The sequence below is a fragment of the Anas platyrhynchos genome, chromosome 3, assembly GCF_047663525.1.
Source record: "Anas platyrhynchos isolate ZD024472 breed Pekin duck chromosome 3, IASCAAS_PekinDuck_T2T, whole genome shotgun sequence".
NCBI classification, from domain to species: domain Eukaryota; kingdom Metazoa; phylum Chordata; class Aves; order Anseriformes; family Anatidae; genus Anas; species Anas platyrhynchos.
The window spans coordinates 68165687-68191475 of record NC_092589.1 but is presented as its reverse complement, the minus strand read 5'-3'; the positions used below and the strand labels follow the sequence as shown (position 1 = coordinate 68191475).

The window sequence follows — 25789 nt, the reverse complement described above, 5'->3', positions numbered from 1 at the left end:
ACAAAGAGTATGAGACAGGGCACTGGCCCAGCCTGTAAAGTGAGCAAAAAGCAGCCTGGCTGCCATTTAACTGAAGATAAAGCTGATCTTACTTCCAGATCAGAAAGGATATACTAAATCATATGTATTTTAATTTATAAATGCCAATATTGCCTTACTTGATCAGAAAGATTGATATTATTGCTTGATGCAGTGTCATAGGAAAACATGTGGCAAGATAAGGTGACTGAGCCTTTTTTAGTACAACATAAAGAATTACATGAACTTGATCTTACACTTCTTATGCATTTTTACCATCCAGACTTTTCAACAGGTTTTTCTTGAGGAATTATAAAGTATGGATGGTTAAATAGCATTTATATTTGTGATAATTTGTGCAGAGCTTGGCTTTGGTGTGAAGTATGTTGGACTAATAAACCTTACCTTATGACAGCATTACCTCGTGTGCATCAAATATCTAGTTTTAGTTCAGTAAGTAACTTCAAACTCATGTTGGAACTCATATTAGAAACTTCTAACTCATTCTAACTCCCACTTATGTGGGAACAGCATTGTTCGTACTAATATACCAAAATATGCTTATCTATGTAAGACTGACCACTTCCTTCCAAAGGAGGATGCAATCTCTGAAGTGGATAAAAGACTGAAGACATTAAGCAAGGGTTAATGGTTTTAGATTAAATGTTTTAGTTTCTTGGGTCAGTTGCCAACCAACGCTCTAGAGGAGATCTAGGAATTGTAAAAACTCCTTTGTGTGTTTAAAAACAAAACCAAAACCTAAAAAAAAACAACAACAAAAAACACCTCTTTTTCCTAACTTTACTATCACACAGATGTTGCAGTATCCAAACAGGCAACACAAAAGATCTCAGACTTTGTCTCAGACACAAAAGATCTTAGAGTACATATAAAAAGTCCTATCTTGCCTCAGTCAACAGTGCAGTCCTAGCTGTTAAATAAGTACAGAAATTAACAATCCTTATTCAAATGCTGAACAAACCAAGAAAAAATTGAGTAAGCAAGACTCTAAGGCAAAAGGAAAAAAATAAAATAAAATCAGTCTGACCACAATGCAAAGAGCTGATGTCAAATGTGGGGTTACATTCTGCTACTGCTAGTCCTGAGTAGAACTGGATGCTGCCCTACGTAGGACTACCAGAGGTTTTATTTTCTATATTGGAAATTTCTGCTGGGTTTTCTGATTACTGGATTTGAATTACTATGAACTCTCAGGCCCAGGGGCACCACTCCACACTCTGTGGTTGGCCAGTGAATACCTTCATCACTTGACAATTCTCATTTTATATCACATCAGCCCCCTTCTCACAGTTGTCTCATTTTCCTGGCTCAGTGGCCAGCCACTGCAATAATTGCTGAAGTCCTGCCAAAGCAAGAGAAGCAGGACTTCTATTTCTTTTTAGAATTGAAAGAATTACCTCAACTCTTCAGCATCTGTGCTTGTAGCAATGTGTAACTCCAGCAGATGGACTAGTAAATAGAAACTGAAAGCCGCCAAGAAAAAAAAAATATTTGTAGGAATGGAAGATTCCTCTTGAAATGTAAAATCTTGACTGATAGCTTTCATAATGCAATGAACTGCAGGAACATTTGACAAAGAATCAGCAGTTCAATGCTGTTCCAGTGTGGGAAGGTATGGTAGAGTGCATCTTCTGTGACAGAACTCAGAGCTCTTTGTATACACATAGCACATCAGCCAAGGATGTTTATAACTTTGTCATGTCAACTGCCATCTGTTTCTGATACATCAGCAACTGACAAAACTTCGAAGGATAGGCATGTTTGTTTTTTTTTTTAATCTCCTCCCTCTTTCCGCAACCGATGGATGAATATTTTCAATTAAAGCAGCAAATGGAAATTCCCCCCCCCCCCCCCTTTTGTTCATTATCATAAGTTAGTGCTAGCAACAGTCATTCTTAAAGCAACCCTACAAAGAAAGCATCTGCTTAAAATGTTTAAAAAAAATGCAACAAGAAGAGGGACATGAATGTGAGTAAAGAGGGGCTCCAGTCAGGGTAAAGAGTCCAAGAACTACTCTACCAAACCAGGTTCTTACACTCAGTATTGTAAGTAAATATGATGGGAATCTGGTCTCCACACTCACATAGGAGCATAGACGAACAGTGACCATTGAGGGAATCCCAATAACCCAGTTAGAGACACAAGCCCTCCTGAGTCCTGTCCCCCTCCAGGGTATCCTGGGAGGGCATCAAGGTGACACCCACCCCCTGGGGTCATAAGGAGACCCTGTCCTGAGATCACCACAGACTGAGGGGGAACTGCTGGGGGTGGGTGGCTCATTATGGGGTAGCAGAGAAGCAGTTTGTAAACAGGTGGCTGGCCAGTGCAGTTGTCTAATCCCCCAAATTTACTAAATCCCTTTTGTAATTCTTTTCCTGGGTGAGGGGCTCCCTTGAGTGAAAGTGTATGTACAGGTGCCCAAGTACAGGCACTGGGGAGGGGACTACGGGGCACAGAAGCCAGAGCACCTGGAGCAGGTGAGGGTGTGTGTGTGTCAGTGTGTGATTGCTGGTGAATATTTAGCTTGGAGTCTTGGGAGCCAGATCTTGAGAACCAGAAGGCCCAGGCCAAATCCTGGAGAGGTTATAGGGTCTGGGGGTCAGCTTAGACCCACTTGGTTAAGTGTGAGTCTCACAGAGGGAGAGCAAGGATCCGGGACAGATACTGGGCTGTCTCTATGTCTATGGGCAGTTAGTCCAGGGATCTACAGTGTGTGTGTGTAGGTCTGAATACCAGCAGCTGGAGTGTGGCTGAGTCTTTGGGGTCTCCAACGTCCTAGTGCCGGCAGCTGTGGGATAAGCTGAATGTCTAAGCCAGCAACCAGAGGGAACTATGTTGTATGCATGTTTTTTATGAGAACGGATAATGTAGCAAACATTTGTGAGATTTCCTAAATGCTTTAGTTTACAGCTAAGGGACTCAAGGGTAAACCAGAAAATATAGCTGAGAAAAAATCTATTTGCTCTGAAAGAAGGGGGGGGGGAAAAAAACAAACAAAAAAACAACAACAACAACAACAAAATTTCAAATTCTTGTATAACAGAGAAAAAAATCAAATTTACATTTTAGGTCAACCTGAGGCAAAAATTTGTTCTTAATATCATAGGCTTTTTAATTATTATTTTTTTTTCTTAAAATCAAGTTTTGAAATTAAAACTACTACATTTAAAAGAAAACAGATTTTTTTATTTTCTTACAAAAAGTCTTAAAAGGGCTGGAAATATCTGTTTTAATCTTGACATTTTAATAAAATCCATTCTATTTTTCTTCAGCCAACCCAAATATTTGAGTTTTCTAAAACTTTTGGAAGCAGTATTGTTCCAATGAAATGTAAATCTTTTTTCTGTGAAGTTGCAGTTATCTAAAATTTTACTTCTACTCCCAGACATATCCAAAATTCACAAGTCCCAAAGGTAATATTTTAAATCCCAGAAATCATATCTTCATAAAGAAGAAAATAAAAACTCAATAACTCAATGGGTTTCTAAATCCTCAAAACACTTTTTACGATGCAGGGAAAATGTGGACACAGGGTGGTAAAGACAGAAGTGAGCAGAGATTGTGCTCAACTGCCACAGTTCAAGTAGTCAAGGAAAAATTTTATTTTTAGTTCAGATAAGTTCATACCATCTTGCCAGCCTTCAGTAGCTGAAAACACCAGAGATTACTGTCTTGGTTAGATTCACAACCAAAGGAAACCAGCCTAACATTTTCTGAGCAGTAGAGTAGTTACTGTTACAATTGATTTTATTACACTGTAGTAAATTTATCATACTTCTTATTGCTCACACAGTGATGTGTTGATCCCTGTTTGAAGCAAAGGCTGGTGCTTGATGATGTGGGAGGAATGCTGTGCTCTTATTTTTCTTTCTGTTGTTTCCTTTTTTCATGAGTCTTGCCCTCTTGAGAAACCAACTCATACCATGCCCTGAGGCTTGACTTATGTGGGAATCTATGTCTAAAGAAATGTACTGAAGGGGGGTTATTTTCTCTTCTTAGAAGTCTTATAAAATGTTCAGTTTCACTGTGAAGTGATACAAAAGTCAGCTCCTTTTTACAGAGGAATGTAGAGTCTGATAGGGCATTTAAAAGTCTGGATGGGGTCATTTCTGGAGCTGCCTCACCTTTTAGTGGCACTGGGAAGTTGGGAAGGAAAAGTCATGATCTCTTTCCTATACCTTGATGATATGACATTTGCTGTATGACCTTATTGTATACAAGGAAACTATTTCAATTTAACTAGAGTTTCCTTAAATGACAGAACTTTCAATGAAATCCAATGAAATCTTCTGTTGTGTACTCTTATTTCAGTGTAGTGGAAGGTTTTTGGTTTCATTGAAGATGATTTGGTTTAAAAGAATACATTTTGAATCATGCCTTTCATTTATGTAGGCCAGGCCTTAGACAGATATAATGCAGCAATTTCCCAAGGAGTAGGATATGCAATGTGAAGTAGTCTGTCTTTCACCTGCTTATTCGGTTTGGTGCCAATTGCACTGAGACTAGTCACTTTGAGACTTTAAATCCTCCCCCAAGTATAAATATATTTTGTTTGTTTAAAATGCCAGTAGGAAAAATACTACTGCTTTCTTCCTAGGAGTCTAACCCAGTCCAATAAATACCATCGTTGGCTCAGTATTTTCTTGTCACAACAAAATGAGGAACTGCTGTAGACCATCACATAAATAGAAAAAGTCAGCTGGGTGCTGAAATCTTAACTTTAGTTTGTTCAGAAGTGTGGGGCAAAGATCATGCTTCACCAACAGGAGCAGAATTCCTGTGGCAGTACAATTGCCAGTGTCCCATCACAGTGGAGGCAGGGTACACCAAGGAGGCAGGTGATGCCAGAAGGAAAGAAATGGCCTTGGTTTCAACAATTGCATCGGCATAATTCGGCCAGGGTTTTCCAGCAGCATCCTAGCTTAAGAGAAATATCTTCCTCATTGCTGTTACCATGCAACATATCAAATAGCATGAAAATCTGTAAGCTCAGTTACTCAGATGAAAAATTCAGATCTTCTGCCTAATGTTTCTGATGATGATACACATGTGTTTTTGTTCTAAAAGCTCTACTTAAAAATCTGTTATTTTGGCATTTGGAGGGTTCTGCATAGCTTTCTTATTAAAGCAGGGGGCCTGCAGATAATAAAAAGAGAAATGAAATGGAAGGGATGGCACTCGACTCTTCTTTCCAAAAGCTAACTGAAGAAGGTGAAACTTTTGAAATTAAAAAAATAAAAATAAATAAATAATAAAAATAAGAAAATAAAAATAAATAAAGGACCCCAAGTCAGATAAAAGCTTAGAAATCTTCTCTGGTTATAACCAGGTATTGTAAAAACTGTAGCAGAGGGAGGAAGTCTCTTGAGGTGTGGGACAAAATTTTTCACTGCCCATGTAGGTCTCAACTACACCAAGCACTCTGACTCAGTGTGTCATCCTGTAAAATCAATAAAACTAGGGATATACTAGGGATATACTAGGGACATACTTCATGTCATATTTTTGAATTTTGTCACTCACCCAGTGAGGTGAGTGCCAGCTGCACTAAAATAATACATGTATAGAGCAAATGGCAGCTTTGCCCTACACCAGAGAACAGCCTAAAAACAAAAACAAAACAACAAAAAAAAAAAGTTTCAGAAGGTCTCTTCTAGAGTGGGATTGCAAACCATTTTAGATAGAGTTTAATTTTTTCACTAAGGAAAACCTATTCTGTCTTTGGGAAAGACCATACTAGCCAGTGGTCTTGGCAAGTTCCAAAACAAAAAATAGAAGAATGAAATTCTTTCAGAGTTCATTTAGTATGGATGTTGTCTGGGAGTTAGATCACATAAAATAAAGACATTGGACTCTTCTTGCTGGCTTCCTCTCTGATCAGCTCTTTTAAGTGGATGCCTACACATTAAAACATGCTTCAAGATCTGTGGCATTTAAACACTTTCACTGTGGGTTTCACAACATAATAATCTATCCTTAACTGAGCTGTTCTTGAAAACAACAAAAACAAAACAGTATTATTGCACTTAATTTTTTTGTCTTCTTCCAGCAAACATGATACAATTGTATTTTTTCAACGAACTTGTTTTTCAACAAACTATAACTAGCCTCAGGACATAGATGAAACTGAACAAACTCAGTTCCCACTGATACTATTAGGAGCTGAAGACAAGCTATGACTTTCCTGGGATCAGACCACTTTTCAGACTGAAGTATAACAAATGACATTGTTTGAAGCTCTTTCTGGATATGACCTCCCATGGATTTCTCTCCTGAATTTCCTTGGTGTGTAAAGTGACCCCGAGTTCTTTACTGCTTTAGCTTTGGAGAGCGCAACTGGGATGATGTTGACTAAAACAACATGAAGTAGCTGCAGTGTCACCCTGGTCAAGCAACCAAAGAAAAATTTTGTTTAACCACAACAGTGAGTGACAGATTGTCCCTCCCTCCTCCTCCCCTTTCTCCTCCTCCTCCTGCCTACTTCTGTTTGGAACAAACCATTCAGAAATTACTAGAGCTATTGTAAAAGTAAGTATTGCAGTTTCAACAGCACTCTACTGCATCATTATTTATTATTTTAATTTAGTGAAAACCAAGTCTATCCAAAGTGCATGAAATAAAACACAAGTCAAAATCAATGCCATAAGATAAAAGTAGTCTGAAAGTACTGAAAATGAGGTCTTGCTCACCATCCAACACAACCCACTCATCCTGCTTTCCCAGAAAGAACCTAGTAGAAAAAGGTATCCTTTATAGCATGACCTAAAGGTCAACTAATTCAAGCCTTATGGAAGGATAGGAAAAGCAAGTTCTGGAGTTCAAGATCTTTTGTCAGAACACTCTGTATCATCCCCTCTCAATTATATTAGGGCTCTGTTACAACCATGGGCAATAAAAAAAACAAAACAAAACAAAAACAAAACAAAACAAAACAAAAAACTGTGATAAAGAGAACCTTCCAGCATTCCTAGATTAAACACTTTCAGGTACAAGCAATATGAACCTGTGGTTCATATTGGCCTAGCACCCCACTACTGTTTGTCATAGAAAATGATGCTTAGTAATTAAATAGTATAGACCCTTTGTGCGTGAAAAATGGCTGCTTATCCCAAAATAGAAATTTTGTTTATTCTTTGTATTATGGTAACACCTAGAGGCCAGAGTCCTACTGTGCAAGGCAAAGGGGTTGGCTTTTGGTCTAAGGACTATATTGCCAAATGCAAGATGTAATCAGTGAATGGATAATGGAGGAAAGTGCAGTACATGAACATGCAAGATGGTGGTGGTCAATGTGAAAAAAAAAAAAAAAAAAAAGTGACTGCATTTACTCATCTGCTGAACTGCAGTTGGGTTTTGAGAAGGACTGTGTCAGAGAAGGCTTCCCAGGAGTGATTTATCAGAGGCTCATGGGACCATACACAGTCTCTGAAAAATGCCATTGAACATATGCTGTAATATATGCATGTACTAGTGTCCTTCACTAGTTTCACTTCCAAAGTATTTTGGTAAGATTGTCCTTGTGTTCAACAGTAACTAATAGATTATAATGAAATAATGTGCCTGAAGATGATAGTCCCTCATGGGAGCAGTCAATACAGGATTTACATATGTCCTGGAGACTGAGGACATTGGGTGTTCAGTTTTCTTTTCAATGTTACCTAATATGTCTGCAGAAAAGCTACTGACAGTGTTGAATAATCCCAGAATGGAACTGGCCTCTTTCTCTGCCTCTTGATATACTGAGTGAGTTGGTAACAGAAAACTTTTATGGTTTATAAAGATGCAACAAACTCATGGAGAATGTTACTGCTGTTGTGTGTTTAAATTCACAGAAAAAGTCCTCTTACTCTCTGCTGGAGAATGTTATCAAAACTGACAATGACTTAAGACATGGGGTCAGATTTGGGATCTGATTGTTAGCATTGGCTCTGTTTCAAGTACTGAGCCTATTATAGAGGGAGTTTATTAGTCTCATTGAGAGTCTTTTTTATTTTTATAAAACAGCTGTGAGAGTCTCCTTGGATTCGGTTGGCATTTGGTTGGTGAGCTAGCAATGAAAAAGTTGCAAGTTTTGTGGTATTTATTGCATGCCAACGTTTTGCTCTGGCAGTAAGTCTTCTGTAGAGCATTATTCTTCTTGTTATCAATGGCACTGGACAGCTTTCTAACGCCTCCACTGAATGTTTTCCAAAACTATCTCGTTGGCTGGGAGTACACAAACATCACGTGTGCCAGCTGCTGACCCATCTGTGGTGCCTGGCACATGTTGTTTCCTTTACTTGGACAGGCATGAGATGGAAACTGCAGCCCTCAGCTTGGCAGGACAAGTCACAGCCATATCATGAACAGCTTTGTGACAGCACTGTATTGTCATATATCGTCTTTAAGTCACATGTCACTTTGCTATAATTGTTATAATGAAGTGATAAAAGATCAGAAGAATTAAAAACTCGATTTTAAAATATAATGACTGTCACACAGTTTTGCACTGTGCTTTCAGTCTAGAAATGCTTTTCAGTCTAGTCCTCCACAGTCTAGTAATGCTGCCTAATATCACTCATCTCTTATCTCTGAATGACATTTTTCCATTTCTATACTTTTACATTTCTACCACACACAGTTGTGGTAGAAATCTTCTTCATAAATCCTCACATTTTTTTTTCAATAGGGAAGTCACTATGAAACATACAGTCTTAGATCATGAGAGATCAACTGATTCCTGGTAGCCATTAGCAGAAGTATCTTTCCTGCTTCAGTACTTCAGTCTTAGCCTATCTCTAACAGCACGTTTTTGATTATTTTTAAGCAATACTTCCATGGGAAGAAACTACCATATGAAGAGACAAAACTTAGCTTAATTAGGGTTAATTTTCAAGTGAAAGACTATCAATAACACAAGTTGCATTTTTATCACAGGTAATTGAAGGTTACTGACTGAATGAGTGTTTCTGGAATGAAACCTGGAAAGGGTTGGAGAAGACCAATACAATAATGCATACTGAAATTCAGGTAACAAAACAGTAGTGTTCACTGTGAAGGCAGCTGGGTTATCATCTTCAAAGATGTTTTGTTGCTGGTAGAAAGTTAAAATTTTCTTCTGCTATTGGCTTTCCTGTAAATATGAAAACAGTGTCAGAATACATTTGACAACAAAAGCTCTGTAGCTGGATTTTGTTTGTTTTTAATTCTATTTATTTATTTATTTATTTCCCCACTTCTCTGCTCTTTCATAGTTTTTAAACTCTCCCAGCATTACCAGGCAGAGACAGCAATTTAGTGAGAAGGGCAGCATTGCTACCCTGTAGGTCCTTAGTGAAAATGCCAGCCTCCTCCAACCTTGTGCTTTTCTGTACTCACTCCAGATGCACATTTATAGTGTTTGCAGATTAACATCCAAATCAACTCCAAGACTGAATACTCTAGGTTTATGGAGGAAAGTGGGTACCTTTTCATATCATACTGGAAGGCTCGAAGCTTCTATGTTCAGACTGGGAAATCCATTATGGATACCGTAAACAACAGTGCTGCTTTTTGATTTCTTGTTCTGGGTCTTCTTTAATCTTATGCACTGCAAAACAAATTTCATTGCCCAAATCTCACTTTCTTTCAAGCATTAGTTGACACATCATGATTTGTGTTCATCTAGGGCAGAGAGACAGTTCTTTCAAAAGCTGTAAAATGTCTTTTACTAGCAGGTGCTGGGAACAAAGCCTTTCCTTTGAAGACAATAGGTCTGATTCCTTCTTCCTTCTGCTTAGGAAAATTAAACCAGGATATTACCACAATGCCATAGGGGAAGAAGTGGAGAACCAGGCTCACAAAATATCATCTTATGGTGCTTTCTGCTCTCCCAGACTCAGAAGCAAAGGACTAGGGAAAGAAAACAGAGGCTTTTTAAAGTAGGGTAGCAGAGTCTATCACTGAGCTATTACTGAAGTGACTAAGAGAGGCAATTTAATCAAATGTGGGCAAAAAAGCCACACATAATTTTTCAATTACTGTTTCATGACCCAGTGTCTGAGTACATAATGTGCACAAATGTGATTTGGATCCAGCCACTTTTGTATTCCTTCAGTGGTGGTTTAAGTTTGCATCCTCATCTCACAGCCACATTTAGTGCACACATTTGCAGTGATTTGTACAGAAGCTCAAATAAGCTTTTTTTTTTTTCTTTTTTTTTTTTTTTCTGAGAGTCTGCCTAATGCTGGAGCCTTTCTATTATTGCCATGAGTACTGTTCAGATCTTGAATGCAACAGGAAAAATGTTATTTGTACTGGCTGATAACTTACATACCAAATTATGCTTTTATAGCATGCAAGTGAAACCATTTTCAGTGCCTACACAAACCCAAGTGGTAAATTATCTTAAATGAATATAGCCATTTTTTTCATTAAGTATCTATTTTATAATTCTCATTCTTCACTATTGCTCTTGTAACCTACAAAGCTCTTCTCAGTAAAAGGTAACGTCAGCAGTCACTAATCTGTAACCATTTAATTAAGTAGTAATTCATGTAGTTTTACCAATAGTCTGTGAAATTTTGTTTCATTTTCTATTTAGCAAATGTCTGATAGAAGCCATTTCCTGATATGCAGAGATCTAAGCCAGTACTGCTTCCAAACACAGACTCTTACCATTTAAAACGTATTATTCTGTTGTTAAATCAAAACTGTTTTGCTTTGGACTTGTCCAGAAATGTGGAGTATAGTGCAAATCTGACAGTCACAAAAGAAGCATTTTGGTTATTCATTGCCAAAAGTGCAATAGTTTTTGTCCCTAAGGTGAAGCATAAACCCTGGTGGTTAGCACACTAATGAAACACATGGACTCCTTATTCCCTGCTGAGAGGGGACACAGACAAAGCAAGATCCTCTGTGCCAGCTCCTCTGAGGTTTAGCTGCTCGGGGAGATTTCAGATTGTGGCATAATATTTGTCATGACACAACAAGTAAATAAATACCTTGGCAAAGAGCCTGGAGCCTGTCAGCACTGCCCCTGCTGCAACCTCCTCTTCAAAATACAGAGCTCTATTTATCATCATTTCATATAAAGCCTGTTCAGAGGAAATCACCTAGGACAAGTTTAATTTCCTTCTTTGGCTTCTTGATGATGTCACCTAGATAAACCCTGTATCCAGAGACCATCACGGAGAGCATTAGGCCAAAGTAGCTGTGAGGGTTGTCACTTGTCAAAGTCATTTAATTTATAAAGATGTGTTTCATAGTTTGTCTGTGCAAAGTCAGCTTAAGCAAAACAATTCTGTGATATTTCTCCTAAATGTTAAATACAGAATAATTACAGCAGATCATAGAATCACAGAATCATCTAGGTTGGAAGAGACCTCCAAGATCACTGAGTCCAACCTCTGACCTAACATTAACAAGTCCTCCACTAAACCATATCACTAAGCTCTAAATCTGAACATCTAAAAGATGTTTAATGAAACATTTCACAGTCACAAGGATTTTCACACTAAATAGGAGTCCCATTGCTGACTTGTTTTATCTCTTCAGTTCTGTAAATATTTCTAGCATTCTTGCTGAAAAGTGGTAAAACACTACCATATATGTACTGGGAACAGGCGAGTGGTTTTTATCTTTATTTTACCTTTAGCAATAATTATTGAGTTCAGGTAATATGGGAGTAGAACTAGGTGTATTTTCTGTAAGGGGAGGAATATGGGAAATAATGATGGAGATGACAACAAGGATATCATTATGGATGATGTGCTGAAACTGAATACCACAAAGAGAAGAAAGAATGGTGTCCACGGAGAAGCAGCCATAAGAGTGTGCAAATCAAGCGTTACCCATGAGTACAGGGGGAAAAAGAAGCTGAAAAGACTGTGTTTTAAGAGATACAGAACAGAATATGTCTTGGAAAAGCAGTATGTGTTTTGGAAATCTGTGGTCCTGGAGATCCTTCTTCCTGAGCCCTTGGATTTGACCACTCTGAGACAAGGCTTTCAAGACAGAGGATTTTGCATGGCCTCATTGTGTTGTAGATGACCAGGAGAGCATGGTCATGTGCCTCAGCAGCCATTTGCTGCTTAGTCTAGGCAGCCAGTTTTCTGGGGGTATGAAGCATGTATTGAGGAATCTAATGTGGAAGAAGAAAACAGCTAGTACATGAACAGGGAGACATCTTTGGTTTGTCCTTCTGGACTCAGTATCTGAATACCTCTCTGAAGAAAAATTGTGCTCTGGTACAACATTTTGACTCTTTTTAGAAAGCATTTAACTTTTTAAAGATGTGGAATAGGGGTTTTTCTTCTTTTCTTCATATTACTAACCTTTCAAAATCAACAGGAAGCACAACATAACCCAGTACTTCAATCCTATTTCACCTCTGATGGCTATTTATAATTGCTACTCAAATGGGAAATCTGCTTTTGACCTTTGATGCTGGAATATACTTGAAATTCATGCCTCACTGTGCTCTGTCAGCTCCTTTTCATGCATGGTTTTATATGTGGACTAATAAATATGATTTTGGGAGCAAAAGCTCTGGCAGTGAAATCCAGCTTGTGATTTTGCTCTGAGGCATGCTTGCAAAAAGCTCATCTAGAAACTGGAGAACAATTTTTCACCTATAGCAGTCTTGAATATGACATCAGTGTTTCTGACTGACAATATCAAGTACTTTTAATGTCAGAGTACCACATACGACAGGATCACTAAAGCTTAAGTAAGCCAGAGAAGTACATTTTAATTAAAGCTCTTCATTTTGCCATAATCTGATACAAGATAATAGTTTAGACTAGTATTATTCAAGCTACAATTCTGTTATTACAATACAGTGCATTTAACCCTGTGAGAATCAGGAAAAAATAATGGCCTGTATATTCTAAACTATACAGCACTTACCTTTGTGTTACATATAGGAATTCAATCTCAGGCCACACGTTCTTGCTGTACATCCCCAAAATATTATGGCAATCAAACAGAAAGCATTTATACAGATGATGCTAGGAAGACTTTGAGAAGTAATCGGATGAATTGAATCCTCTCACAGCCCAGGCTGGGGCTGAGCTAAAGACTGAGTCTTAGACTGGAACAGTAATTTCTGCCAAGGCACAATCTAAGAAGTTGCTAACAGTATATATCAACCTTATATCTTCTGTGTACTATAGATCACAGAATCACAGAACTGTAGGGGTTGGAAGGGACCTTTAAAGATCATCGGGTCCAACCCCCCTGCCAAAGCAGGTTCCTCAGAGCAGGCTGCCCAGGTAGGCTTCCAGACAGGCCTTGAATATCTCCAGAGAAGGAGACTCCACAACCTCTCTAGGCAGCCTGTTCCAATGCTCCATCACTCTCACCATGAAGAAGTTCTTTCACATGTCAGTGCGGAACTTCCTGTGCTCTAACTTGCAGCCATTGCCCCTTGTCCTATCCCCACAAACCACTGAGAAGAGGTTGGCTACATCCTTCTGTCCCCAACACCTCAGATATTTATGTACACTGAGGAGATCCCCTCTCAGTCTTCTCTTCTCCAGGCTGCACAGACCCAGGTCTCTCAGCCTTTCTTCATAGGGAAGATGCTTCAGGCCCCATATCATCTTTGTGGTCCTCTGCTGGACTCTTTCCAGGATATCCCTTTCTTTCTTGTACCGGGGATCCCAGAACTGGACACAGTACTCCAGGTGAGACCTGACCAGGGCAGAGTAGAGGGGGAGGATCACCTCCCTTAACCTGCTGGCCACGCTCCTTTTAATGCACGCCAGGATCCCATTAGCCACTTTGCCACAAGAGCACAGTGCTGGCTCGTGGTCAACCTGTCGTCCACCAAGACCCGCAGGTCCTTTTTGTCAGAGCTCCTCTCCAGCAGGTCATCCCCCAGCCTGTACTGATACTTTGGGTTGTTCCTTCCCAGGTGCAGGACTCTACACTTGCTCTTATTAAATCTCATTTGGTTTCTTCCTGCCCATCTCTCCAGCTGGTTCAGGTCTTGCTGAATGGCAGCACAGCCTTCTGGTGTGTCAGCCACTCCTCCCAGCTTTGTGTCATCGGCGTACTTGCTGAGGGCAGACACTATTCCCTCATCAAGGTTGTCGATGAAGATGTTGAACAAGACCGGACCCAGCACCAACCCCTGGGGAACACCACTAGTCACAGGCCTCCAGCCAGACTCTGCTCCTCCAATCACCGCCCTCTGAGCTCAGCCAGTCAGCCAGTTCTCAACCCACCTTGCCATCCACTCATCTATCCCACACTTTCTCAGCTTTGCTAGTAGGATGCCATGGGAGACAGTATCAAAAGCCTTGCTAAAGTCAAGGTAGATGACATCCACCGCCCTCCACCCATCTACCCAGCTGGTGATGCCATCATAGAAGGCAATGAGGTTGGTCGAGCATGACCTCCCTTTGGTGAATCCATGCTGACTACTACTCATAACCTTCTTCTCTTCCAATTGCTTGGAGACAGCATCCAGAACAAGCTGCTCCAATATCTTTCCAGGGTATTGTAGTGGGTTTACGTGGCAAGGTTTTGGTAGCAGGGAGCCATAGGGGTGGTTTCTGTGAGAAAGATCTAGAAGCTGCCCCATGTTTGGGAAGGGCCCCATTGTTTTCCAGATCTGAGCCAATAAGTGATGTTGTTTTGCACCTCTGTGAGAGCATATTTAAGACAGGGAAAAAAACGCTGCACCACACAGCAGCTGGGAGAGTGAAGGGAGTGAGGAACAGCCTTGCAGGCACCAAGGTCAGTGAAGAAGGAGGGGGAGAGGTGCTCCAGGCGCTGGAGCAGAAGTCCCCTGCGGCCTGTGGTGAGGACCATGGTGAAGCAGGATGTCCCCCTGCAGCCCATGGAGTACCACGGTGGAGCAGGGTTCCACACTGCAGCCCGTGGAGGAGACCATGGTGGAGCAGGTGGCCCTGCACCGATGGAGGCTGCCGCCTGTGGAAGACCCCTGCCGGAGCAGATTCCGGGCCGGACCTGTAGCCTGTGGAGAGGAGCCCATGCAGGAGCAGGTGACCTGGCAGGAGCTGCTGCCCGTAGGGGAGCCAGGTTGGAGCAGTTTTCTCCTGAGGGATGGACCCCGTGGTACGGACCCATATCTGGAGCAGTTCTGCAAGAGCTGCTGCCTGTGGGAAGCCCACGCCGGATCAGTTCATCAAGGACTGCATCCCGTGGGTGGGACCCCACAGCACAGGGGACGAGAGTGACCGAGAAGGAGCGGCAGAGAAGCGCTGTAGACTGACCATAACCCCCATTCCCCCATTCCCCTGCGCCGCTCGGGGGGAGGAGGTGGAAGAGGGTATATGGGGGGGAAGGTGCTTTTGGTTTCTTTCCTTTGTTTCTCACTTCTCTAGCTTGTTAGTAATGAGCAATAAATCTTACTATCTGTCTTCTTATGCTGAGTCTGTTTTGCCTGGTACAATAATTATTGTGTCATTTTCTCGTCCTTATCTCAATCCTTGAGCCCTTTTCACATATTTTCTCCCCATTCCTCTTTGAGGAGGGGGAGTGAGAGAGCAGCTGTGGTGGAGCTCGGCTGCCCACTTGAGCGGAACCACGACAGGTATTTCCAGAAAAATAGCTGCTGTAAAAAAAATAATATATATATATAATAATAATAATAAAATCTATAATATGCTAACTGAAATTATTAGGTTGAAATAAATACAGAAAATAATGGAAATCAAAATAGGATAATAAACTAAATGTTGATTTGCTGTGTTATGTTCCTAAGTTTTTGAGATATAGAAAAGATAATTTGATGAAGAAAGCTGTATGAACAAGTAAGAGTTTGAGAAGAGAATATTCTAACTCTTATTTGGAAGCTGGTAGTGTATTTTCTGCAGAAGTTTATCCATAATGACAAAAAGCAATCTTTTGGCACTGACAACACAGATAGAGCTTTAGGCACATAAAAGCAAAGATATCCATGGTTCTAGTCTGAACGTACAACTGGAGGAGTAGGGATGTTTTTATTTTCACTTTCCTATAGTTTCCTCATGACACATTGAAATGAAAGTCAGTTTCTTCTTCAAGCTCTGATGTGCTTTTGTAAAAATGCTTCAGTGCTTCTGAAGTCATGTGGAGTGTAGCACCAAGTAGCTCTAATTTCAGTTTTTCAAATATTTTTTTTAAAAAAGAATATACTTATATATATATTTTTTGTAACAACTTGTAGTTGAAGCAGCTGTAACACAAATACCATTGCAATTGCTGCATTTAAAAAACTATCTGAGAGTCCACATATATGGTTTGGTATAAGGATGATGAAGGTGACTGAATTGTTACTGCGTCTTAAACATGCAAAGAACTCTGAGGACAAGAGTTAGAAAGAAACTTGTCATTTGGAAATATTTTCTGTTTGCATCAGTTCAGTATAATGCTTCAAAACCAATATGTTTCATTCTGAAGTATTTAAGGTTTGTGTTTTAGTTATTTAGCTTTGGAAAGTTTTTTTTATTATTATTAATATATATATATATTTCCTAATTGTCATCTTATTTGGATCTGAGTGACAGATCTTTTTTTGCATTGAATTCAGTAGCCTTTGGATTAAATGCTGTTTTTTCTAGGGTGATATCAGCTGTCTGGGTCTGGTTCTGTGGCCTGCACCAAATGTTTATAGTCTTAAGTTCAGCTGCAACCATATGAGGGTGCAGACCAAGGACCTGACACAGCCAGCCCTATGTGGCACTTAGGGAAAGCAGTGTCACCAGGAACTGGTGCTGAAGCAAGAGCTACTCTCTTACCCCTAGACATGGGTGTGCAGGTGACAGCTCAGTCAGAAATTATTGGCTGGTTTGGGAAAGACAATATCTGCTAAACCCACAGTGCTGTTGGTTGTATCAGCCCAGAGTTTTTTATATTCCCTCGAATTCACTTTCTGTGCCTCAGGGGAGGGATGGTCTGATTGAAGTGCCCTCAGTCTCCCTTTGATCTTATTCCAGTGTGTATAAAGTACTGACACTCTCACACAAAACTGACTGAAATGAATATTAATGACTCCCTAAGCTGGCAGCTAGGACATCTGTGTAAGAGAGGCCAGCTCAGATTTACTCTAGGCTGATTCTGAGCAGGGAAAGAAGATCCCCAAGCCCCTAGGAGAGGTCCACAATAATGTATTTCTGGGGTCAAAAGTGCAGGTCTTCCTTGATCTCACTTACTGGAGGTATTTGATTTTGAATAATTTTTTTATAGTATTAATCAGGTCAGAGAGTCCCTGGGAATGGTGCTTCATCATGGCAGCTAGGGTACTTGCTAGAGAGGTGGAATATCTGTGTGCAATGAATCTTTAATAATTTCATGTGAGGTTGAAGAGCTTCAGTGAGAGAGTTTGAGAAGCCATCACTCTGCCCTAGAGTGTTAACAGGCAGGTCTCTGGGACGGCTTTTCCCAGGCAGGTGGCAACCATCCTGACCCTTGTCCTGGCTGCTGTGCATGATCTGCTGCTTAATTAGGTAAAACAAGCTGACAAATTTCTTCTCTTGTTATCCTGAGAGAATCTGCTGCAAGCATGGCACATCTGGTGAGTTAGAATCAAACATTTCGGCTGGCTTTTCTAGTACTCATTAAACTCTTTTATTAACAAAACTATATAAATAAATCTCTCTATGTACTGGAGAATGAAAGAGGACAGACATGATCCTAAGTCACTCATGTGGGCTGATAAACCTTTGCTCAGAATATTTTTCACTTCATCCCTTATATTTTTTTCTGAAAAATGTGCATCCATGATAACATTGTCAAAACCATGCTGTATATCTTGGTTCAGGTTGGAATCTTGACAGAAAATACTTGATTTTGAAGGGCAAGGATGTATGGCTAAAGGTGAACAAAAGTTCACTAATTTAAAATTGCAATGTATTTCTGAGTCCGGTAGAACCATTTGATTGCCTTTTAAGACCTCTTATCCTTGATGTCCTCTGGCCAAAAACCATTATACCCCGTAGAATTTTTCATTCCTTCCTCGTGTCATTTTACCCATATTATTGCAAAATTCACTATCTTACTTATGTTCATATTTGATTTATCAGTGTTTCACTCTGTCTTGAGCATTTTATTTTTCTTCTGTCCTTAATTCTTTGTCTACCTTCATTGAGATCCTTAGACCTGGATTCTGGATTCTAAATGATGAGACACTACCGGTTTCTAACGGCACCCTATAATTCTCATCTTGCTTTTTAGTCCTTTCTGTGTTATCCTACCACCTTAACTTTTGTGACAAGCATTGCGTATTGAGCCAAGACTTATACTGAAATGTCTGTAGAGGTGCTTCTTCATTGGAATCAAAAAGGTAACAGGTTCTTCTACTGTCTTTGAATAATACCATGTGGTATAATATACATATGTTTGTGTACTTCTGCACAAGAAAAATGTTTGCAAAATACAGCAGCTGGCCATATAGAAAGATGCCAATCACTCTTGAAAACTTTCAGTTTGGCTGATTTGGAACTAACAAGCCTGTGATGGCTGATGAGAAACAAACATTTAAAGGGGAGAAAGGTAGGTTAAATGTCAGTGTGCTTGTCATTCTATAAGTACCTAAACACTTGTATAAGCTTGTTTTTATATTATGTCTGTCTCCTTAGCACTTCATATTTGCCAAGTCACTTGTCTTGAGAGACTGCAAGCTGGCAAGGTAGAAGCAATAATTTATAAAACATTTATACTAGAAACATGGTTCAAAGAGACCTCAGTCCTGATGTGAGTTTCCAGAGACTAGAATAATGCAAGTAAAAGCAATCTGGATGCCAAAGAGGGAGGCAATTTGTCTAATGTAGCCCATGAAGTTGTATTGAGATGAAACTGGACAAAAGCTATTTGAGCCTGGCTGCTGATGCACTTTCTAACAGTGACATCTATCAGAGTGATACTGTCTCTAGAGGGAAGCAGTAGAAACTCCAGCAGTGAACCATTTAAAAATTAGCCTGATAAAACACTTGAGAAAGTAGTAAAGGGAAGAGGTCTGTGTTGGTGAAGGACAGCTGAGAAAAAGGAACTTGTCATTTCCAGATCTCAATTCCACAAGTCTAGGACAGCTACAACACACTTACTTTTTGCTTATACAGTATGTCTAGTAAAACTGGGCTCACTTTGTAACACCTGAGAGAGGGAGAGATATAATGTACTAAACGCTTCTACTTACAAGCTGCATATATGCCATTAAGTTTATGGCAGCTCTTTTCTTCCCAGTGGAGGGATTTCTGCTTACAGCTTTTTCCATCAAAACAAATAATTCAATCAGATTCAGATGCCAAAAGAAATTGTGAAAAGGCACAATTCTTCAGAATGATCAAATCCAAATGCATATGGTAATATACTTCAACATCCTTAAACTATTTTTCCAAAATCAAGTCTGGAATGTAGTTAATAGTGGGGCAAATTTATTCAGCTTCTAGATAATTTTACCTTTATTTTTCTAACAACAGCATTTGAGCCACAATGAGACAAAAAAAAAAAAAAAAAAAAAAAAAAAAAAAAAAAATCTCATTAATTCTCACATACTCTGTTAAGTTATGGAATATACTGTTCTTTTGTATCAGAGCAGTATTTTCATTTTATCTAAATTGGAATATCTTCCAAGTAAAATGGAAGGAAGTACTATAGGAGACAATTTAGGGATTTTGAAAATAGCTAAACAGCTTTAATTCTTGTAGCAAGAAAATCTCAAATGCTTGCAGCAACTGCCCTCCTAGCAGACTAGAAATAAAAACTTGTTTGGACTGAAATGAGTATGGAGTTTGTGTTGTCACCAGGGAAGCATCATCAAAGAAATACACCGTAAGTAAGATCCATTCTGACACCAACGCAAGGATAAGCTCTTGCCATCTGTACTGTGAAAAGACTGGTAGTTTTTTAACACTATGTATTTACCTGTAGCACCAACCACATAAAGTAAATGCCAACACTCCACAGCTTTGGTTAAAGAAATAGTGCAAGCAGTGATTGTGTTATATATTTCATTTTTCTTACTTCAGTTGTACTTGCCTGAGTTTAAAAGGTATAGCTACTGTGGACGACTACCCCCACGTAACTCCAACCCTGCACAGGGGTTGGAGAAATCACGGGTCACTGAATCCAGTTAGGACATTTTTGCAAGAGCCCACAGGGGGTGCCACACTCCTGCCTCTGTACTGATTGCTTGTTACATTAGATAGTCTGGGTGCCCTCGGACCTCCCTGCTGTTGGACAAACTGCACACACACACACTCTTCTAATTGTTTAGGAGCTTGCATTCTTAGAAGTTGACGTGCAAGGTATAATGAAAATTGAGACGATCAAGAAGCAGTGTCAGGGAAACTATAGAAGTTTAGAAGTATAGAAGTGGCTTATCTCATGTGTGCAGAACATGGGAGGCCTGATGGACTTTAACTTTTTAAGTAGGTTTAATGAAATACTTCAGACTTACTGCCCTTGTGCTTTAGCTCTTCTCATCCTTATATAAGGTTCTCATCCCTTAGCTTTCTTTTACCTTTAACTATCATTTCCTTTACCTCAAATAACTTATCTTCACATTTTTCCCAGCTGCTAGCTGCTTTCTGGTAAAGTGACAAAGAAGACAGACGTTTCATGGTGGAGCTGCAGGGAGGACAGATGTTTCTGGCAGGGCTGCTGAGGGTTAATTATAGCCCCAGGTTGTCTGGAGGCTGCAGAAGCAATGGTGGAGGCTTGATCACTACCTGGGTTGCTTGCTAGTCCAAAGTGGCTCTGGTCTCAGCTCAGCTGAGATAGCAGTGCTGTAGTGCTGGAGCAGAGGGAAAAGCTCAGTAGTTCCTGAGGAACATTGGTGTGACCTGAACCAAACATTGGTGTACTGTGCTGGTGGGTTTATAACAGGGTGTCCTGATCACAAAAGAGCTACAGTACTTTCAACTACCTTCTGCAAAGGCCTTACAGTTTGCTGGACTGGAATCATTGCAGCATGATGTCTGTACGTGTAAACAATATACAAGTGAATAGAAAAATGGTTTATGCTTTCTGATGGTTTTCCTAGAGTGTGTATTCCCCAAAGCAAGAGGAAGACTGGTCTGTCACATCGTTTAATTAAAAAAGACAAAAGAAAAAAAAAAAGAAAAAAAAAAGATGAAAACTTAATGAGTTTTCTGCTGTGAGCTTTCCAAAAGCTGTCCACTGATAACAACTCCTGAGAGTTCAGACACACTATAGGGCAGTCAGTTAGGGAGGTCTCTGGTATTAATTGTTCTTGGAAGAAGGAAATGGGGAAGAAAAATGTATTGATTAAAATAACAAGTGCTTTGGAGCAAAACTGTTTTAGAAAACATAGAGGATCTGTTGGTGGTACAGTTTTGCAGAATCTGGAGATTGGGTATGTTGTGTAACTATGCATACATCTTTCATTCAGAAAGAACCAGGATCCCCATAAAAAATCTTCCCATTGCCTCAAGAGAGAGGAAGGGAACCCTGTATCATTTTGAAAAATTTTTGCAGAAAAGCACATTAGATCTAATGACTGCACACTGGGTGATGGAAGGCACTTCACTTATCAGGGAAAAAATGCTTTTTAGTGACTTCATTTATTCACTTTTAGAAAACGGTAAAGTTGTCATGTTATAATCTCCCACAGATACTCCCGTGTGAGCTGTTGAAAGGTAATTTCAGCACACCTAGGGCTTCACACTGTAATATAACCTGTTGTGCCTTACTGCTTAATCACACTGTGGCATTTAGAAATCATTCATTGTAGCTAGCAAAAATGTCTTACAATAACACCATTACTGCAACTTACATTTTTACAGCAATTTTTACTTCTTAGGCAAACACACTGAAGAACTCTACAAAACACTTTAAGTACATTGCAGGCATTGAATCACTGAGCATTGTGAGTCCCTTATGAACTTACAGTGTCTCTTATATAATAAAAATATATCACTTTTTTGTAAGAAGTTATCACTGTTATAAAACATGCATATGTTTTTAACTTACGTAAAACTTCCTTTTCCAACAGACCATACTGAGTCATGGGCTCAGATACCAAAGTTTAAAAGACAAGGCAAAGCCTTATATTCACTTGGAGTATAGCAACTTCATACCAAACAATCAAATGTTTTAAGGAAAATTTCAACTCAAGCTGTGGTAAAAGTGCTTTTAACAGACAGCTAATCTCAGCTGGGGTTTACTAAACTCCAGAGTGCAAAACATCCAGCATGTAATATTCTTAGAGCTCAAGGAATAAGCTGTCATCCCCATCAGGGAAGAAATCAGATATTTATATGTGATGGTGGAATATCTAAATGAGTGGAAGGTTATGTTCCTTCACAGGTAAAAAGCATGTTTCATTTCCTAACATTTGGTTGTTGTTTATAAAGCTTTTAATATTTTGGGTGCGGCAAATCACAGAATGACTGAGGTTGGAAGGCACCTCTGGAGATCCTCTAATCCAACTCCGCCTGCCAAGCAGGCCTACCTAGAGCATGCTGCACAGGATCTTGCCCAGTCAGGTTTTGAATATCTCCAGAGAAGGAGACCTCACAGCCTCTCTGGGAAGCCGTTTCAGGGCTCTGTCACACTTACAGTAAAGTTTTCCCTCATATTCAACTAGAACTTCCCATGTTTCAGATTGTACCTGTTGCTTCTTGTCCTGTTGCTGGGTACCACTGAAGTGTCCAACCCCATCATCCTGACACCCTCCCTTCAGGTATGAATATACATTGATAAGATTCCCTCTCAGACTTCTCCAGGCTAAACAGGCCCAGCTCTCTCAGCCTCTCTTCATAAGAGAGTCCAGTCCCCTTATCATCTTCATAGCCCTCCACTGGGCTCTCTAGAGTAGCTCTATGTCCTTCTTGTAATGGAGATCCCAGAACTGTACACAAAACTTCAGGTGTGGCCTCACTAGGGCTGAGTAGAGGGGGAGGATTGTTGACCTCTTGGCAACAATTTTCCTAATGCACCCCAGGATACCATTGGCTTTCTTGGCCATGAGGGCACATTGCTGGCCTATGGTTAACACTGCAGAACTGCTTTGCAGAAGGTCAGCCAGGAACCTGTACTGGTGCAGGGTTACTGGGGTTATTCTTACCTAGGTGCAGAACCCTGCACTTGCCTTTGTTGAACTTCATGAGGTTCCTCTCTGCTCAACTCTCTGGCCTGTCCAGGTCTCTCTGAATGGCAGCACAGACCTCTAGTGTCTCAGCCACTCCTCCCAGCTTTGTATCATGAGCAAACTTGCTATGGGTTTCTTCATCCAGGTCAGTAATGAATAAATTGAACAAAACTGGACCCAGTACAGACCCCTGGGGGACGCCACTAGCTAGAGATCTCCAACTGCACCGTTGAGAACAATGCTCTACCATCCATCCAGTCCACCTCACTGTCCACTCATCTAACCCATACTTCTTGAGCTTACCTATGAGAATCTTATGGGAGACTGTGTCAAAAACCTTGCGGAAGGCTACCTTGAGGTAGATAATATCCACTTCTCTCCTCTCATCCACCCAGACAGTTATTCCATCATAGAAGGATGAGCTGTTACATCACCTTTTCAGGGATGGAGGTGATACTGATTGGTCTGTAGTTTCCTGGGTCCTCCTTCTTGCCCTTTATGAAGATGGGACTGATACAGTGGCTTTCTTCCCGTCCTCAGGCACCTACCCTGTTCTCCATGACCTATCAAGGATGATGGAGAGTGGCATAGCAATAACATCCACCAGCTCCATCAGCACTAGTGGGTGCATCCCATCTGGGCCCATGGATCTGTTGGATCTGTGGGTATCAAGTTTGCCTAAATGATCCCTAATTTGATCCACCTTAACCAAGAGAAAGTCTTCCTTCCTCCAGACTTTTCCTCTTACCTCCAGGGTCTGGGATTCCTGAGGGCTGGTCTTCACAATGAAGACTGAAGCAAAGAAGGCATTCAGTAACTCTGCCTTCTGTGTATCCTTCATCACCAGGGCACCTACCTCATTCAGCAGTGGGCCTAGACTTCCTTTTGCTACTGATGTATTGGAAGAAGCTTTTCTTGTAGTCCTTGAAAATCATGAAAATTTACCTCTGTCCATTCACCTCTGCAGTAATTTCAGTAGGCTTCTGCACTATCAGATGCACCCCATCTAAGCTGGTTGCATTGGTTTTTGATTCTTGCAGCTCATGTCCCCACATGGCCAAGTGAGCCCCCAGGGCACACTACCCCAAGGCACAGTAATCTGTCCTTTATAAAGGAAAAAATTGTAATACTACTTAAAAATAAATAAATAAAAATGACAGAGCGGGTTAGTCAGGAAATATATTCCTTGTTTGTTGACTGCATGCACTTCATATATGGTTTCTCATTACTGTCTGTACAATAGACATGTTAGGATTTTTATAAATGCAAAGAAATTCATTATGGAATTTAATCATTTTACATTTTTGGATAATAAATGGACTGCAAAAGAGATGGAAATCAACCTATTTTGTATTACAGTAAGCATGAAGATATTTCATATATGTGGCATATCTGTGATGTACTTGAAAAACTGTGGAGTATATTGTTCTTCACTGAGTGAACTAAATCCTTTTATCTTTGCTAAATGAGAACGTGTCCAGAAAATGAAAAGTAATGACATCTAGTACAGCTATTAATATATTTAAAACAGCAAACAGAATGCTTTATGAGATATTGTAAGATAAGAAATAACATGCTCATTCTGTTCAGATTGTTTTTACAAACAACAAAACCTAACCATAGTACTTTACATTTTGGATAGAATAAAAAAATCAACTAAACTATAACTCTCCTGCCAAGTGACCTTTAGTGCTGGCCTAAAAACCATTATAGCATGAGCCCTGTTATCAGGAGTCCTCAAATGTGAATGACATTGTTAGACATCCAGTATTTGGGGCCTGAGAATACAGAGATCTGACCTGAAATTCAGAATTTAAGGCTAGATTCGCATTTTCAGCACTTAGGAATGGTAGGGAAATTGAGATACTGTTTGTTTCTTTTGGCTTAATTTGCAAACTATCAAACCATATTCAGGAGCAACGCAGGATGCTAGCTTTCTGACCAAACAACCTATATACAGGCAACACATACTGTACATGAAGAAGGTGGTAAATCATTCTTCACAGTACATGCCTCAAGTTAAAATTCAGAGACTTGGTGGCTGCAAGTCTCAGAGGTTACCATAGACAGCAAGACTCAAAGCTAGCACTTTCATCACTGCTATATTCCTTTGATAGGCTCCAAATTGAGTCAATCTTAAATAAATTTTGCTTAGAAGATGTTTTTAGAGTTATAGGAAATATGAAATAGACTTTAAAATAGAAACTTTCCAAGTATAATCTGATCATGATAAGAGAAAGACAGTGATCTGACAACCAAATGGAATTATATTAGGTAAATATGAGGAGGTTCTAGCAAGGACAGTGAGACAGATAAATAAATGTTACTGTTCATCTCACACACAGCAGAGGTGTCTGTGTGAAATTTTGTTTTATATGTGATTGCATACACTTGGAATTGTCTGAAGTCAAACTAACTTTGAAGTAAACACTGTGGCTATTCATCTACAAAGCAAAATATGCCCAGACCTTGGGCTGATGTCATTTCTACATTCCTCAGCTACTGTTTTACTGTTTTTATACTTTTCTTCCATTGTTTCACATATAAGCATTTTCCATCACAGAAAAAGAAAACAAAAACAAAATAACATGGAAACAAGATTTGCAAGCAGAAGAGGAAAGAAAAGAAGAATGCTTACCCTCCTTTGGCTCTGGCAAAAGGCTGAGTAATGCAGTAGTAGTAATGTATAGTCTAAATTTGACATTAGTGTATCTTGAATGCCCAGCT

General features: G+C 39.9%; 1 long non-coding RNA gene across 1 annotated transcript; it reads right to left on the bottom strand.

Moving 5' to 3' along the window:
* Positions 1–8925: 8925 nt before the first annotated feature.
* On the bottom strand, positions 8926–23933 carry LOC140002016 (uncharacterized). The gene is made up of 3 exons (XR_011807865.1): positions 23366–23933; positions 9485–9607; positions 8926–9151 (listed from the first exon to the last, which is right to left on the bottom strand). It is a non-coding gene; the product is annotated as an uncharacterized lncRNA (long non-coding RNA).
* Positions 23934–25789: the final 1856 nt, after the last annotated feature.